The sequence below is a fragment of the Scardinius erythrophthalmus genome, assembly GCF_964197995.2.
Source record: "Scardinius erythrophthalmus genome assembly, chromosome: 4".
In the NCBI taxonomy this organism is placed as follows: domain Eukaryota; kingdom Metazoa; phylum Chordata; class Actinopteri; order Cypriniformes; family Leuciscidae; genus Scardinius; species Scardinius erythrophthalmus.
In genome coordinates, this window is record NC_138224.1 from 11,458,409 (window position 1) to 11,471,971 (window position 13,563).

The following is a 13,563-nucleotide window of genomic DNA, read 5'->3' on the forward strand; positions in this document are numbered from 1 at the left end:
ACTTCCTGCTCTGAATCACTCAAGCTACAGGATCCTTCTCATACGGAAGAATCCAAATAAAGTTTTGCGCCTGTTTATGTATATTCAAATGACTTTAATAATTAACAACTTATTTATATAGGCCTTATAATTATATGAATATTTCCACATAGTAGCCTATTTAAATCTGTTATTATTATTTTTTCACCTTCATGTTGTTCAAAACCCATAAGAATTTGTTCCTCTTCAGAACACAAATGAAAATATTTTTTAATGAAATCTCAGAGATTTTTGTCCCTCCATCCACTTGTTAAGTCGTAAATACTGTATTCCAGGAAACAGAATACTGTTTCCAGGTCCAAGCCTCCACTCAAGTGAGAATACCATCTCAACAGCCATGAGCAATATTTATTCATAGTGCACATTTTAGCTAAGCTTTTATAAATTCACAGTGCACGCTAGAGTCTCTGGTCTCACGGACAGCAATATTTTAACGATTTATAAAAGATAAATCACTGTCTGGCCATCTGGGATTTCAGTATAGAGATAAAGGTTAGGATTATGATTTTTCAGTAGTTTGCTTTTGGCATCTGAAACAGTGAAGCGTGATGTCAGACTTAACAAGCCGGTTGCAAGTCTATTCACCCAAAATTCTGACACTTCAAAACGTTCATAAAGAGATCGCAAAAGAAATCCACATGAATCAATCCAAGACGCCTGATGAATGTTTTGAACCGTCAGAGTTTTGGGAGATTAGACTTTCAATTGGAGGGACAGAAATCTCTCAGATATTATGAAAAATATCTTCTTTTATGTTTTGAAGATGAATAAAAGTCTTATGGCATGCGAATGTTAATTGTTAATAACCCCCCTTTAATGGAGCTAATATTCCACTAATAACCGTCATCACATTCATGCAATCCCACTGAAATGAATGAAATCAAAAACACTACTGCTCTTTATATTATAAGAGGTAGTTGGGATTGTGGTAAGGATGGGTTTTTATAAGGATTAAGCACACAGAATGCAGATATTTCCCAGAAACATTGCGTATTAGTATTAGATGTCTACTGTCAATGTCAAAGATTGAGATTGAATGTCAATCTGGAATAACCATCCAGGTGAGCTTTTCAAGTTGTACACCACCACTACACTTGGACTTGAACATTCAAGTAAAAGGTTCAGCAGATGAGCAACGCTTTACCATAATATGCCTTTAACTCATAAATAAACATTCAAAGTGATCAGTTGTGTAACATTGTCAGCAATGAACTTCACTGCAATACAAACAGCAATGCAGCCATCCAATTACAGAGCAAAGGGAAATTTGATTACCTCATTACAGTTGATTTTACCACAACAGCTTGTATAATATGAGAGCTGGGTGTAATTGGGAGAATAAACAAGCCAGGAGAAAATGAAATGAAGGTAAGTGAAACTCTTCAGATGATGACGACAGGAACAGAGATAGCTGTGCTTTCTTCGGGCTGTGACAAATGGTTCACGGTCAATCAAACACAACATGTAGAACTAAATATCCCATCATTAAACCTTGTTTCACATTACTAAAGAGCATCTTAGGTGGGAGTGGGCCAGATGCACTATTAAGAAAACATATGTCAAGCATCAGCACAGTGTTACAGGAACAAACATCCGGCTACAACAAGCCAACAGGATGAGTAAAGGGGAGCAGTTTGTGTTAGACGATCAACATGCAAATTTGTGTAAATCACGAAAAATCTTGTTTCTTTAAGACCTCAACGATTTGAAGGCAAACAAAAAAAACGAGTGAATAGAAGCCAAATTGTGGCACTTAACAAAAGTATCATGGTACTTCTATGTTTTTTGACATGTAAGCGTAAGCATAAGCATAGTAGCATATCATGTTTTTTCTGGATACCATGGTACTGCCATGGTGTTTTGGACACAGTATCATGGAATTCTTGGAAGTACCCTGGAATACACGTAAACACTATGGTAAAGAATAGCTATCAGTACCATGGTACTTTTTGTAAGGAGCATAGGCTAATCGGCGTCGCATATCTTTCCACATTCTCGCGACGCCAGAGCGTGCTTTATCGCTTATTTACATATAATCAACGTAAAGCTGAAACAATACGCTACAAAGTTGCATGTCAATTAGACACGATGTTTCAGTTGTAAGTGTTACACAGCTTCAAAAGCTGTAACTGTGAATCCACTTATATCACATAAATCATCTGATTTAATTAACAAGCATTTCCCAAACGTAACGATAACTAAAGCCGTAAGTAACGCGCGAGACTCAAGGAAATAAAGCGAACAGACGTTGTTTTAAACGTTTACAAACACGCGCGACTGAAAAATGTAAACCACACAGTTGAAACAAACAGAAAGTTCAACACTCACCTTTCTGGAGAAACAACTCGCGAAGGCAGATCAAGATTTCTGTTCGTAAACTGCCAGAGACCGATCGCGAGGAAAGATTTACATTATTCGTCTCCCAAATAGATCACTGAAGCTAGTAGAAAAAAACGGTATTCCTTAGGAAAAAAAAGCCGGGGAGGCAGTACACTTTGTTAGGGAAATCCGAAGAACTATGGGCGATGTTGGGAATCCAGTGTCGAAAACAATTCTTCCACGCCCTGTAGGCTGGGCTTCAGATCAACCGCCAGGTGCGCGTGAAGTCTGAATGTTCACTGATACCTGTGTGAGTTTTGAAGGAAAATCGGTAGAGCAAAAGTCCCCACAGCTGATGGATGAGGACATACAGGACTCATCTGGACCTGCCCGACTGACCAGAGGGAGCACTCGCGCGCTCTCTCGCACCCGCACACACGCGCGCGCTCTCTCCCTCTCTCCCTCTATTGGTCTCTATCTACCTCTTTATCAATTTCAAGTTGTCAATGGCATAATTTTGCATGTACCATTGCCAACGTTTCAGTACAATGACATAATAAAATAAGATAAATTTATTACATGATTGTCTCTTAATACTTTAATAACTGTGGCTACTTGTGATCACTGTTCTCATTTGGTAAGGATTTATCTACTTTTTATCTCTGATGGTGATGAGACATTCTTCCAAATGTTTAGGTCCCGGTCTGTTTGAAGTCTCTCTTCCCTTATCAGATCCATTCCTCCTGTATCAGTCTACAAAAGTGCTTGAAAAACGGCTTTTCCAAAGTGGAAGTGGGAATCAGAAATAGTTCTTTGCTCCAACCTTGCTTCAAACATCCTTGAGGTCCCCCACAGGCCCTCTGTGAAGCCTGAGCTAGAATCAAAGAATGATCCTTTCCTCTCCCACCTACACTAAATCTGAGATTTGCGGTAATCTGGCTCATGCTGAGACTGAGATTAAGGCCAAACCAATTGTAAATCATAATCAAAGGACAGATATTAAGGATGAACCCAGAAAATTGTGTTGCGACAACATATTTAAGCTCACCTCTTTCATTAGTCCAATGTTTTTGGTGCTGTTTTGAAGATTAATATTCAGCTATAGGAGCAGGAGAATTGAGAATAATGCAGTTTAACAGTTTGACAAGCAATGTTTCCAAAAAAAATCAATACATCAAAACAGAAATAAATAAATAAACAAAACAAATAGGGGTCAATAATTGTAATAAAATAGTACATTTAATAGATCAAATTTAAAATCAATGTAACTTTTTTTATTAAAAGTATAATTATGAAATTTTCAAATTCAAGGTATTTTATTGACATGATTATTTTGCATGTGATATTGCCAAAGCATGAATACACAAAAACAGTGACAAAAAAGAGAAAATAATAATAAACAAAATGGTGCCAGTGTTGTAAATATTATTTATAAAACTCATAATTTAAATAATAACATTAAAAATGTAAAAATTCGAAAACTTCTTGACTTTTGAACCTTCCTGATGCTTTAATTTGGCAGGCTTTGAGTTATTTAACCGATTGACCTTCATAAACCCACCAAATTCTTCTGTCATCCACAGGTAGCCGAGGTCTTTGAAGAAAGAAAAGCTTTGCCTTCAGAGGACGCCCTGGGTAACATGAGAAACATCATTAATGCAGTGTCTCTTTAAAAATATTGTTTTGGACCCCCGTGTGTTATTGCAGTAAAAGTGTGTGTATGTTGTAGTTGGACCCGAGTGTCAAGGCTGAATGATTTGAATAATTCATGACTATGGAAATTAGTCTGTCTGAAGGAAAAGAGTGCGGTCTTTGCCCCAAGGCCTGTAGGGACAGAGATGCTTTGCTTTTTTCCCCATTTATTATTTCTCTCTCTCTCTCTCCCCTCTAAATGCCTTTTTCTCAAATATTATAGAGTGTAAAATGCAGCGAAAATTTGAAGATGAGCAAAACACAAGAAATATAACAGGAGCAGCGAAGGAACGAGACAGAATATCAGAGGAAAAAATGAGAATAATGATAGCTGTCAGGTAGAATGAGATGGCATTGTGCCCGAGCGTGGAACACACAAAGCTGGCTGTCATCTACAACCATTGTTCTATTTTCTCTCAAACAGCCCCCTTGCTCAGAATGTCACACCTCTTTCAGCAAATGATAAGAAATAGATGACTGAATCATCTGACAAATCAAAAACAAGACAGTAGCAGACAGAACAGGTCATTTTTTACTTCACTGGTCATGTTTTGAGTGGCTCTATGACAGATATTGATTGGCTCACATGTAGTTTCATCAGATTCCAGTGAGAATTCAAGTCATTTTAAGATATTTTGACTCTTGTATTGACTCTTAATAAGTTGAGTTTGACATCTAGACAGTGAGAGAGAGAAATAAATATGAAATTGTTTCTAATACCGTCTTTAATACCTTGAAAACCCCTGATCATATTCTTGTGGCGCCCTCTACTGTTTAAATTTGTTATATCAGCTCAAATAGTCAATAAAAAAATCTCAAGGGGACTTTTGAGCTGTATAACCCCCTCCACGAGAGACTGCCACACCCGAAAGTGCCATTTAACGACAATAACACTCTCACCGTGTTCGTGAAACAAAAAAAAAAACAGACGTTAGGCTACTTGCATTCGCCCGTGTGCTGCTGAACTTGGCACATCCAGAACGGCGGCAAAGACAGATGAGCAGAAACAGTTACGCTGTCAGTTGGCAGAGAAAGACAATATGCTGTGAGACAGCAAACAGAAGGAGCCGTGTAGAGGGAGGGGGAGATAAACATGAACAAAAGTGAGCGAGAGCGAGAAAGGAGTTATTTTTAGACCGTACAATGATTAGATTTGCTTTCCTGTTGCACCGAGCCAAGTTGCTCAGGCGGCTGTCAATATGAGTTATTGCATATAGGCCTACCTCGGTCTAATCAAAAATGTGTGTGCTTTTGCATGAGTGACATTGTCGAGTGTGTGTGTAAATGAGTGAGTGGTCCATGCATGTAGGCTATGATATGCGTGTTTGTGTGTCTGTGTTTAGGCCTAAATTGCATGAACTCCCTTTATAGCGTCTGGAGATGTTGGTTTAGCTTGGTGAATCCGGTATTCCCTACAGTGCCAGTTTGGTGCAGTGCCACTAATGAGCCATCTGGTGCTCTCACCATCAATCCCACAAGTCCTGGGACCATCACCCAGAATTCTGCGCCCCTGTGTTCAGCCAAATGACGAGGCCTCTGTAGGGAACAAGATCAATGGAAAATGTTTTGTGCAAATTTGCATATAAAAATATATGCATAAGAATATATATTAATTATTTATCATATTTAACTCTGATATGATCATATCATATGTATAATATATTATGTACAATATAAAATACTACGGATTTATTAAGAAAAAAATATTGTTTATATTATAGCCTATTTATATAAATTTAATATATTTATTTATGAATAAAAAGAACATGCAGTATTACCAATATACAATAGCCTAGATAATACACACTTGCTTCTCAAGTGTTTAAAGTTTGTTCACTTCAGAAGTACAAAAAAAAAGTCCTTTTAAAAATTATTGTAGTGTAGGCTATCATATTTTAGTTAGCATATATTTATAGATTTGATAAAAAATAATACAAGTGTTTATTTAAAATATGAGCACACACGTATAGGCTTAACACACACAAACACTACATACTGTAAATAAATATACGTATGTATGTATGTATGTATGTATATATTATATATTAACTAAAACTAAAAGAAATTGTACAATTTTGGACAAATTTTGCTTTTACAGGCATATATTTATTTTACTAAAAATAAATACAACACAATGGATAATTTTTTTTTGACAAAAAATAAAGATAACTCAATCAATAATTCTTTCAGTTGGCAACTTGAGCCGTGAAATACCCAGTTCTCATCATCAACCTGATTACGAGTGCTCAGAGATGTGAGAACGCTAATGAAGCCACTAATGAAGACTGAGAACAGCTCTTTGAAGGAAGACACTGTGCCAGAGTGTCCAGTGTTGTTGATCAGATTCCCAGATTATTCCCAGTGCAAACAATACAAATCATCAAAAGACAATTATTTAAATAATTCCTTTGCAGCTCTTTCAGGAGCCAGATCCATTCTTGGCTTTCAAAAATTATGCTTTGATTGATTAATTGCCTGGAGTGTTGCTTACACACACACACACACACACACACACACACACACACACACACACACACACACACACACACACACACACACACACACACACACACACACACACACACACACACACACACACACACACACACACACACACACACACACACACACACACACACACACACACACACACACACACACACACACACACACACACACACACACACACACACACACACACACACACACACAACAGGAATCTCTTTGTTTGTATAATGATTAAAACTTGATTCTATAATCTATTGCATCAGTATGTGATTACATCAGATTCATTCATTTATGTGGTTTATGGCTGGTTGGTTTCAAATAATAGGCTTCACAGAGCAGAACAATTCAATAGGAAGTTCTGAAATTGTAATTGGGGCAATGCTCTTCCAGATAACCTTCAGAAGTTGAAAAAAATATATATATATATAAAAATCATAATGGGGTTGTGCTGCTGTCCCCAGGATAACAAATTACTTTGGCAGTGCAACAATGAATAACCAGCTAACAAGAACATTGTTTTTTTTTTGTGAGGAAATGATTGCACTTTTTGAAACTCACTTTTTTGAGTTTCTGAGTAACTAAAACTAGAAACAAAATCATTTAAAGTCATTCAATCACTTTAAATGACTTAAAATTGAAATCAAGCTTAAATAAAATAAAATATTAGATGAAAAACAAAGTTAAACTTGTTCCTTGACAACTAACTAAAATAAATAAGTTTAAGTTGAGGTACTAAAATTACTAAATCTACAACTTAAAATATACTGATGGGGGGTAACAGATTGCATAGATTTTAATAATTATACTTATAACTACTTATAACTACTTATAAATGTGTTGTTTGCAACAAAGTGTACTTTGAGTGTCAAACCACTAGGTGACAGTATATTGTCATTTTAAATTTGTCATGAATGCCTAAGAAACAGAAATCTGGTCTATCATCATTAATGTCATTCTGTAAGAAATCTTAAAAACAATGAGATAGTTCCAAAATCCAATGAATTACATGAAGAACTTGAGCTGCCAACAATTAGGGTAACTTAGGTTAGCACCTGAGTGGTCCAGCATCTGGCATCTAGATACAAACAAACAAATAAATTGTTCTTTTCGAAACTGCTTTCACTTCCCTTCTATTTCTATAGACTATCCATTCTCTTTTCCACAATTCTGTCTCAGAAGACCAGAAAAATGCTAGCATTTAGCACTCATGCTAACATACACAGTATAGGAAAGTAGGGTCTATGTTAGCAAGTGCAAGTCATTGCTTAAACTAACATTGCAGTCTGGGTCTGTTTATTGTATAGGGCTGTTTATGTGAAAGTACCTTAACGGTTATACCGTGACACATAGAGCGAGGGAGAGAGACTGTTTATTTAACGGAGGTATGTGTGCAGTTTCACGTTCCCACTCTCTCACTTGTCATTTTCTCAGCTCCCCCCCTTCATCTGTCTCTCTGTATTTATGTTGATTATTGAGTTGATAAATACGCATGATGCTTGGGACGTGTAAAAGACTTCCTGTCCTTTTCTAACCACTTCAGGAACCCAGCACACTGAGCCAAGTGACAACACTGAGTCAGCTCAAGCGTTACATTAAAGCTGAAATAAACCCTCACTTTCTTTCTTTGATTTCACAAGCAACTCAAGGAAAGACATCATCATTTTATCACCATTTTAGTTATATAAAAGATAAGCTTCATTTCCTGTGGATGTCCCTCTCATAAAGGTCTCCCAATGTCCCAGTCCCAGAATTAATGTCAGCACAAGGTTATGATTCTCCATGTGCTGTAAGTTCCCCCCAGAAACTAATTTTTTAAATGTCAAGCCTGTTGGAAAATCCATCTTATGCTGGCTGTTTTGGAACGTAGAAGCTGGTTTCTAGCTGGTTGAAACTCATCATTAGCTAGATCAAGCTAGTTATTATTAGTTGGTTAAAGCTTTATTAGCTATAGTCACGCTGGTAATTAGCTGGTCCAAGCTAGTCCTCAGCTTGTCCAAGCTGGTCATTAGTTGGTTAAAGCTGGTCATTAGCTTGTTAAAGCTGGTTCAAGCTGGTCATTAGTTGGTTAAAGCTGGTCATTAGCTGGTTAAAGCTGGTCGTTAGCTGGTTAAAGCTGGTTCAAGATGGTCATTAGTTGGTTAAAGCTGGTCATTAGCTGGTTAAAGCTGGTTATTAGCTGGTTAAAGCTGGTTATTAGCTGGTTAAAGCTGGTCATTAGCTGGTTAAAGCTGGTCAAAGCTGGTCATTAGCTGGTTAAAGCTGGTCAAAGCTGGTCATTAGCTGGTTAAAGCTGGTTCAAGCTGGTCATTAGCTGGTTAAAGCTGGCCATTAGTTGGTTAAAGCTGGTCATTAGCTGGTTAAAGCTGGTCATTAGCTGGTTAAAGCTGGTTCAAGCTGGTCATTAGCTGGTTAAAGCTGTTAAAGCTGGTCATTAGCTGGTTCAAGCTGGTCATTAGCTGGTTAAATCTGGTCAAAGCTGGTCATTAGCTGGTTAAAGCTGGCCATTAGTTGGTTAAAGCTGGTCATTAGCTGGTTAAAGCTGGTCATTAGCTGGTTTAATCTGGTCATTAGCCGATCGCTGCTCCTCAGTTTATTCCAAGCTGGTAATTACTGTAGCTGGTTCAAGCAAGTCATAAGGGGGTCCAAACTGGTCAATTGATGCATGGTCCAAGATGGTCAACTAGCATTAAAATACACATTTGTAATAGAAGACATACTACTACTCTTACAACACAAATATCACAAATTGAATATTGCGATAGGCTACATACTTTTTTAGATAGGCTTATTATTTTGAAATAATAACAGATTCAAGGGGAAAATAGGAATAACTTAATTGTCTCTGCTTAATGTCTCATTTGATGACGCACACCACATGCATACGTGTGGAAACCGCCGATTCTCAGCTTAGTTATGGGAAACTGAAACTTTCTCAAAGAAGTTGTGTTTGACCCCCTGGCCTCCAGAATCCTTCAGCCTCAAAAGCACCACTCTGTCCCCAGTCACAGCACCTCGTCCCAGGCTCTGGGTGTCACCACAGGGCCTTTGATGGCTCACACATGGGCTGCATCCTGTACTACTCCCTGTGGGGGAGAGACTGGGTTAGGACTGATCCCTTCTGGTCTCTAGGGAAACACAGGGGAAGTGACTGTTTGCACACACACACGCTCACTTTCCATAATCCCCATACAAACCCAGTGCTTCTTCAACCTCTCACACACCCTCACTTCCCTCAGCATATACATGCGCATTCACCCTGCAGCAGTTCTCATCACACTTCAGTCTCCAAACCATCTGTGACCTTTGAATTCTGTCCCTCTGGAATGGAGGTCCTGCTTCCCATGAAGTCCCAGCATCAGTCAGTCAATGGCTTTGAAGACCCTTAACATTTTGCACACGCCAACAAAGGGGACATGTATCCCAGTGGTCAACATTTTCATTCTGCTTTTCTAAAGCCTATAAAACAAAAACTAACATTAATCTAATGATATGTTCAGTTCATTTATAAGGAAAGTAAACCATCAAATGTTTTTATAAATCTGTGTGACATGTCACATATGTGCTACTTCACACGTATGTTTTTCTAAAATTAACACAAACCATTTATGGTTTTTTATTAATAATTGGGTACTTTAGCCTTATTGCTGAGTTCAGATAGATAGATAGATAGATAGATAGATAGATAGATAGATAGATAGATAGATAGATAGATAGATAGATAGATAGATAGATAGATAGATAGATAGATAGATAGATAGATAGATAGATAGATAGATAGATAGATAGACAGATAGACAGACAGACAGACAGACAGACAGACAGACAGACAGACAGACAGACAGACAGACAGACAGATAGATAGATAGATAGATAGATAGATAGATAGATAGATAGATAGATAGATAGATAGATAGATAGATAGAATTTGTAGCAAAACTACAAACGTGAATAAAAAACTACAACTCCCACGAGACTGTTCTTCCCTGAAGTATAGAAACCGCATGAGCTGATATGGTTAATATTTTGGAGGGTCATTAAAAGAAAATCATGCAGCAAACTAAGAGTAAACTGCCTTGAGAATACAATGCGGAACGACTGTTTTTAGATCCTGGGTCCTGGGTCCATAAACGAAATCTACACACCCCCCTAGTGAATGAAATCATTATGCATCATTTTGAGTTGCTTATGTGGCGTAATGGACCACATATTTCACATTCTCTCTTTATTTTAGCTACCAAGCCACCAGTAAACCCTCTTTAGTTTATTGAGTATTATGCACCTGCTACTGAATCTTCGTTACGGTCCCGTTATTCTTAATGTAACCTACATCAGGAGGAGACACGCTCGTGCACGGGCATCCCTCCTTTATATCTGACGCCATAGCAACGCTATGCCGAAGCACTGATGCGCGCTTTCTTCAATACCGAAAGGACGCGGAGATACAACAACCATCGTGTTCTGTGTCTATCTGATGTCGGAGCGGGTTTACGGCAAGTGTCGATGACAAAAACTACAATCGGAGGCATCTAGGTGAGTGTTTCCGCAACCTTGGCGCATTAGCCTACATCTTAAATTAATTAATTCAAATCCTAAAGGTTGATGAATGACGCTCACTGCTTTGTCTTATTTGCAATGGCCTTCTATGGATAGCCTATGTTATTGTTACGTTGCATTAAAATTGTATTTTGACGCTCGGTCGTATTTTCATAAACTGAATAAAATGGATTTGTCACTGGGCTCATGTAGAGATATGCCGTTTTGTAAAACATCCGAACAATGTTAAATCGAGATTAAATTTCATTTCGTTTTTTTTTTTGTCAGGTAAACTTGTTTTACTGAGGCAATAGCTATATATGACTTCGGTGTAGCTACAGTAGACGACACTGTACAGCAGGCTATTTAGCCTACTCAAAAACGTGGTAACAAATTATGAACGACATTACACATAGGCTACTATGTTTATAATTGAGTAAGTAACACGGTAAAAGTGAATCATGACTAATGAGCAAAAATAATACTAAATAACAATTTGTAATTGTAATAAAGTAACTCTAGAAACATTTCACCGTATCATCTTAAAGAGTTATATTCTATTGTTTATGTTTTGACTGTTTATTAATAAGTATCTTTTTTTTAATAATGTACACGGATAGGAAAATGCATGTGCACATAAACACTCCTGAGGCAAAAAAAAAAAAAAAAAAAAAAAAAAAATGAATAGAGAAATGACATCCACAAGAAAATAAAATACTAAACATGATGAGAGACTGGAAAACTGTCAAAGATGCTACCATAACCATTCATGCCCCTGTGCATGCTGGGAAAACAACTGGGACTGAAGCACTATTCCGGAAACTGAGTGAGCAAAAGGTGTACTTGGACAGGATGTGGTTGTAAAATGTAACTGTTTATTGACATAATGTTGGACTCACTTAATAAAATATTCATTAGGAATTAATCAGAAATTAAATTTAAAAAATTGAATAAATTGTTTTAATGTTTTTGTTACATTTTTAAATTAGCCTATATGTAAAAATAATAATAATTCTGTTAAATACCTGTTAGGTATAAATGTATATTATACCTATTAAATTGCATCAAGACATCTTGCATAGAATAATTTTAATTTTAAGTAAATATTGAAAATGTATCAATTTTGTATCTTATTTGTTATCATTTATATAATATACATTTTCTTTCATAAAAAAAAAGGCTTTTCGGTCGGCCACTAATTGAAACATTACTATCTGTCTCAACTCTTGTGTTTTGCTCTCCCTCTGCTTACCTAGATATCACGTTCGGGCATCACCCCTGTGTAGACAGGCATCTCGCAAGCTTTTGAGACGCAGCCACAGTGTCACAGTCGATCTCTATTTTCTCAGGACGGTCCATATTCATGCCAACATTCCTGTTCAAGTTTGGAAATACGATCCAAGAGCAAGAGGGAGAGCGAGACCATGAGCAGCTGATACTCCGCAGCTAAAAATACTCCTCTAACACCAGGCAACGGGCATGAAAAGCTGCTAAAGCAGAGCAATAACTCCGGTAAGTGATTGTTTAATAATCATATATGACTGTTACTGTGGGTTTTACTATTTTATGTGTATTCATGCCAATTAAAAGTTGAGAAAAGACAACGTCAGGCTGTCAATGAGCATGTGGAAGGATTTGAAAGCGATGTAAAGCGATGACTATGAATGAGTTTGTTACAGGAGACTATTCTATTTAATGTACTTGCCATGGGTATTTACTTTGTAATTCACGTCATTTCATCTCAAACAAGACCTTGTTTGTTAATATTATCAAGAAGACCATACATGAGTTTTAAGAGTATCTTAAAAATGCAATAAGTAATTGTTATAAAACTATAGTGTGAAGAGCCCTGACATATCAGTAGCTTAATAAAATCTGTTTTATTTTACATGGAGGTTCGCCTCTTGGTGTTGTGATCACGTGACCCTCTAAATGCTACTCTCTTTCTTGGTAGCCCCTTTTATCGGATCCATTTGGTTGCATTATTGAATGCTTTCACAGCATATAGCATATGCTAATAATGTTGGCATTTATAAAACAAAATGATCACGTACACGCCGATAAGTGTCCATTTAAAATTAAAGACAACTATCATTTCAGCAACATACATAAATAAAAAATATATTTTTCTTCCAATGTGGTGATATATATGTCATATATATGATATCATGATGATATAATGTAAACATAATGTAGATATTTTAATAGAATTAAAAAATTTATTCAAATAGGTTTGTCAAAAATAATCCTTTGTGCAAAAAAAAACCACACTGGGTCACCGGAGGACATACAGCATGCAAGCTTCAATCTACCAGATTATATTCCTCATAAGCAAACATTACTTGTTGTGGTGTTGTATAATGCAGCACTCCTGAATGAGAAATTCAACTTTTTTTGGTAAATGAGATAGCTGATGGGTACAGGCACTGCAGGGTTTGTTAATCTTGCTCTTAAACTGATTGGCAGCAGTGG

The 13,563-nt window shown here is 37.0% G+C and overlaps 2 protein-coding genes across 10 annotated transcripts in view; one reads left to right on the forward strand and one right to left on the reverse strand.

Annotated features, from left to right (window-relative positions):
- Positions 1-2,821, reverse strand: part of plxnb2a.1 (plexin b2a, tandem duplicate 1) — a 108,487-nt gene extending 105,666 nt beyond the window's left edge. Inside the window, exon 1 of one of the 2 annotated variants that reach the window (XM_081364486.1) lies at positions 2,368-2,821. The gene's annotated coding sequence lies outside the window, so the exon portion shown is untranslated. The remainder of the gene's footprint in view (positions 1-2,367) is intronic. The other variant, XM_081364487.1, reaches the window with a different exon arrangement.
- A 9,522-nt stretch (positions 2,822-12,343) lies between these two features.
- The window catches only part of abcc9 (ATP-binding cassette, sub-family C (CFTR/MRP), member 9), a 40,424-nt gene continuing 39,204 nt past the window's right edge, over positions 12,344-13,563 (forward strand). For 7 of the 8 annotated variants that reach the window (XR_014030080.1, XM_081363992.1, XM_081363991.1 and 4 more), the window contains exon 1: positions 12,470-12,603. The gene's annotated coding sequence lies outside the window, so the exon portion shown is untranslated. Of the gene's footprint in view, positions 12,604-13,563 lie in introns of all 8 variants that reach the window. The other variant, XM_081363989.1, reaches the window with a different exon arrangement.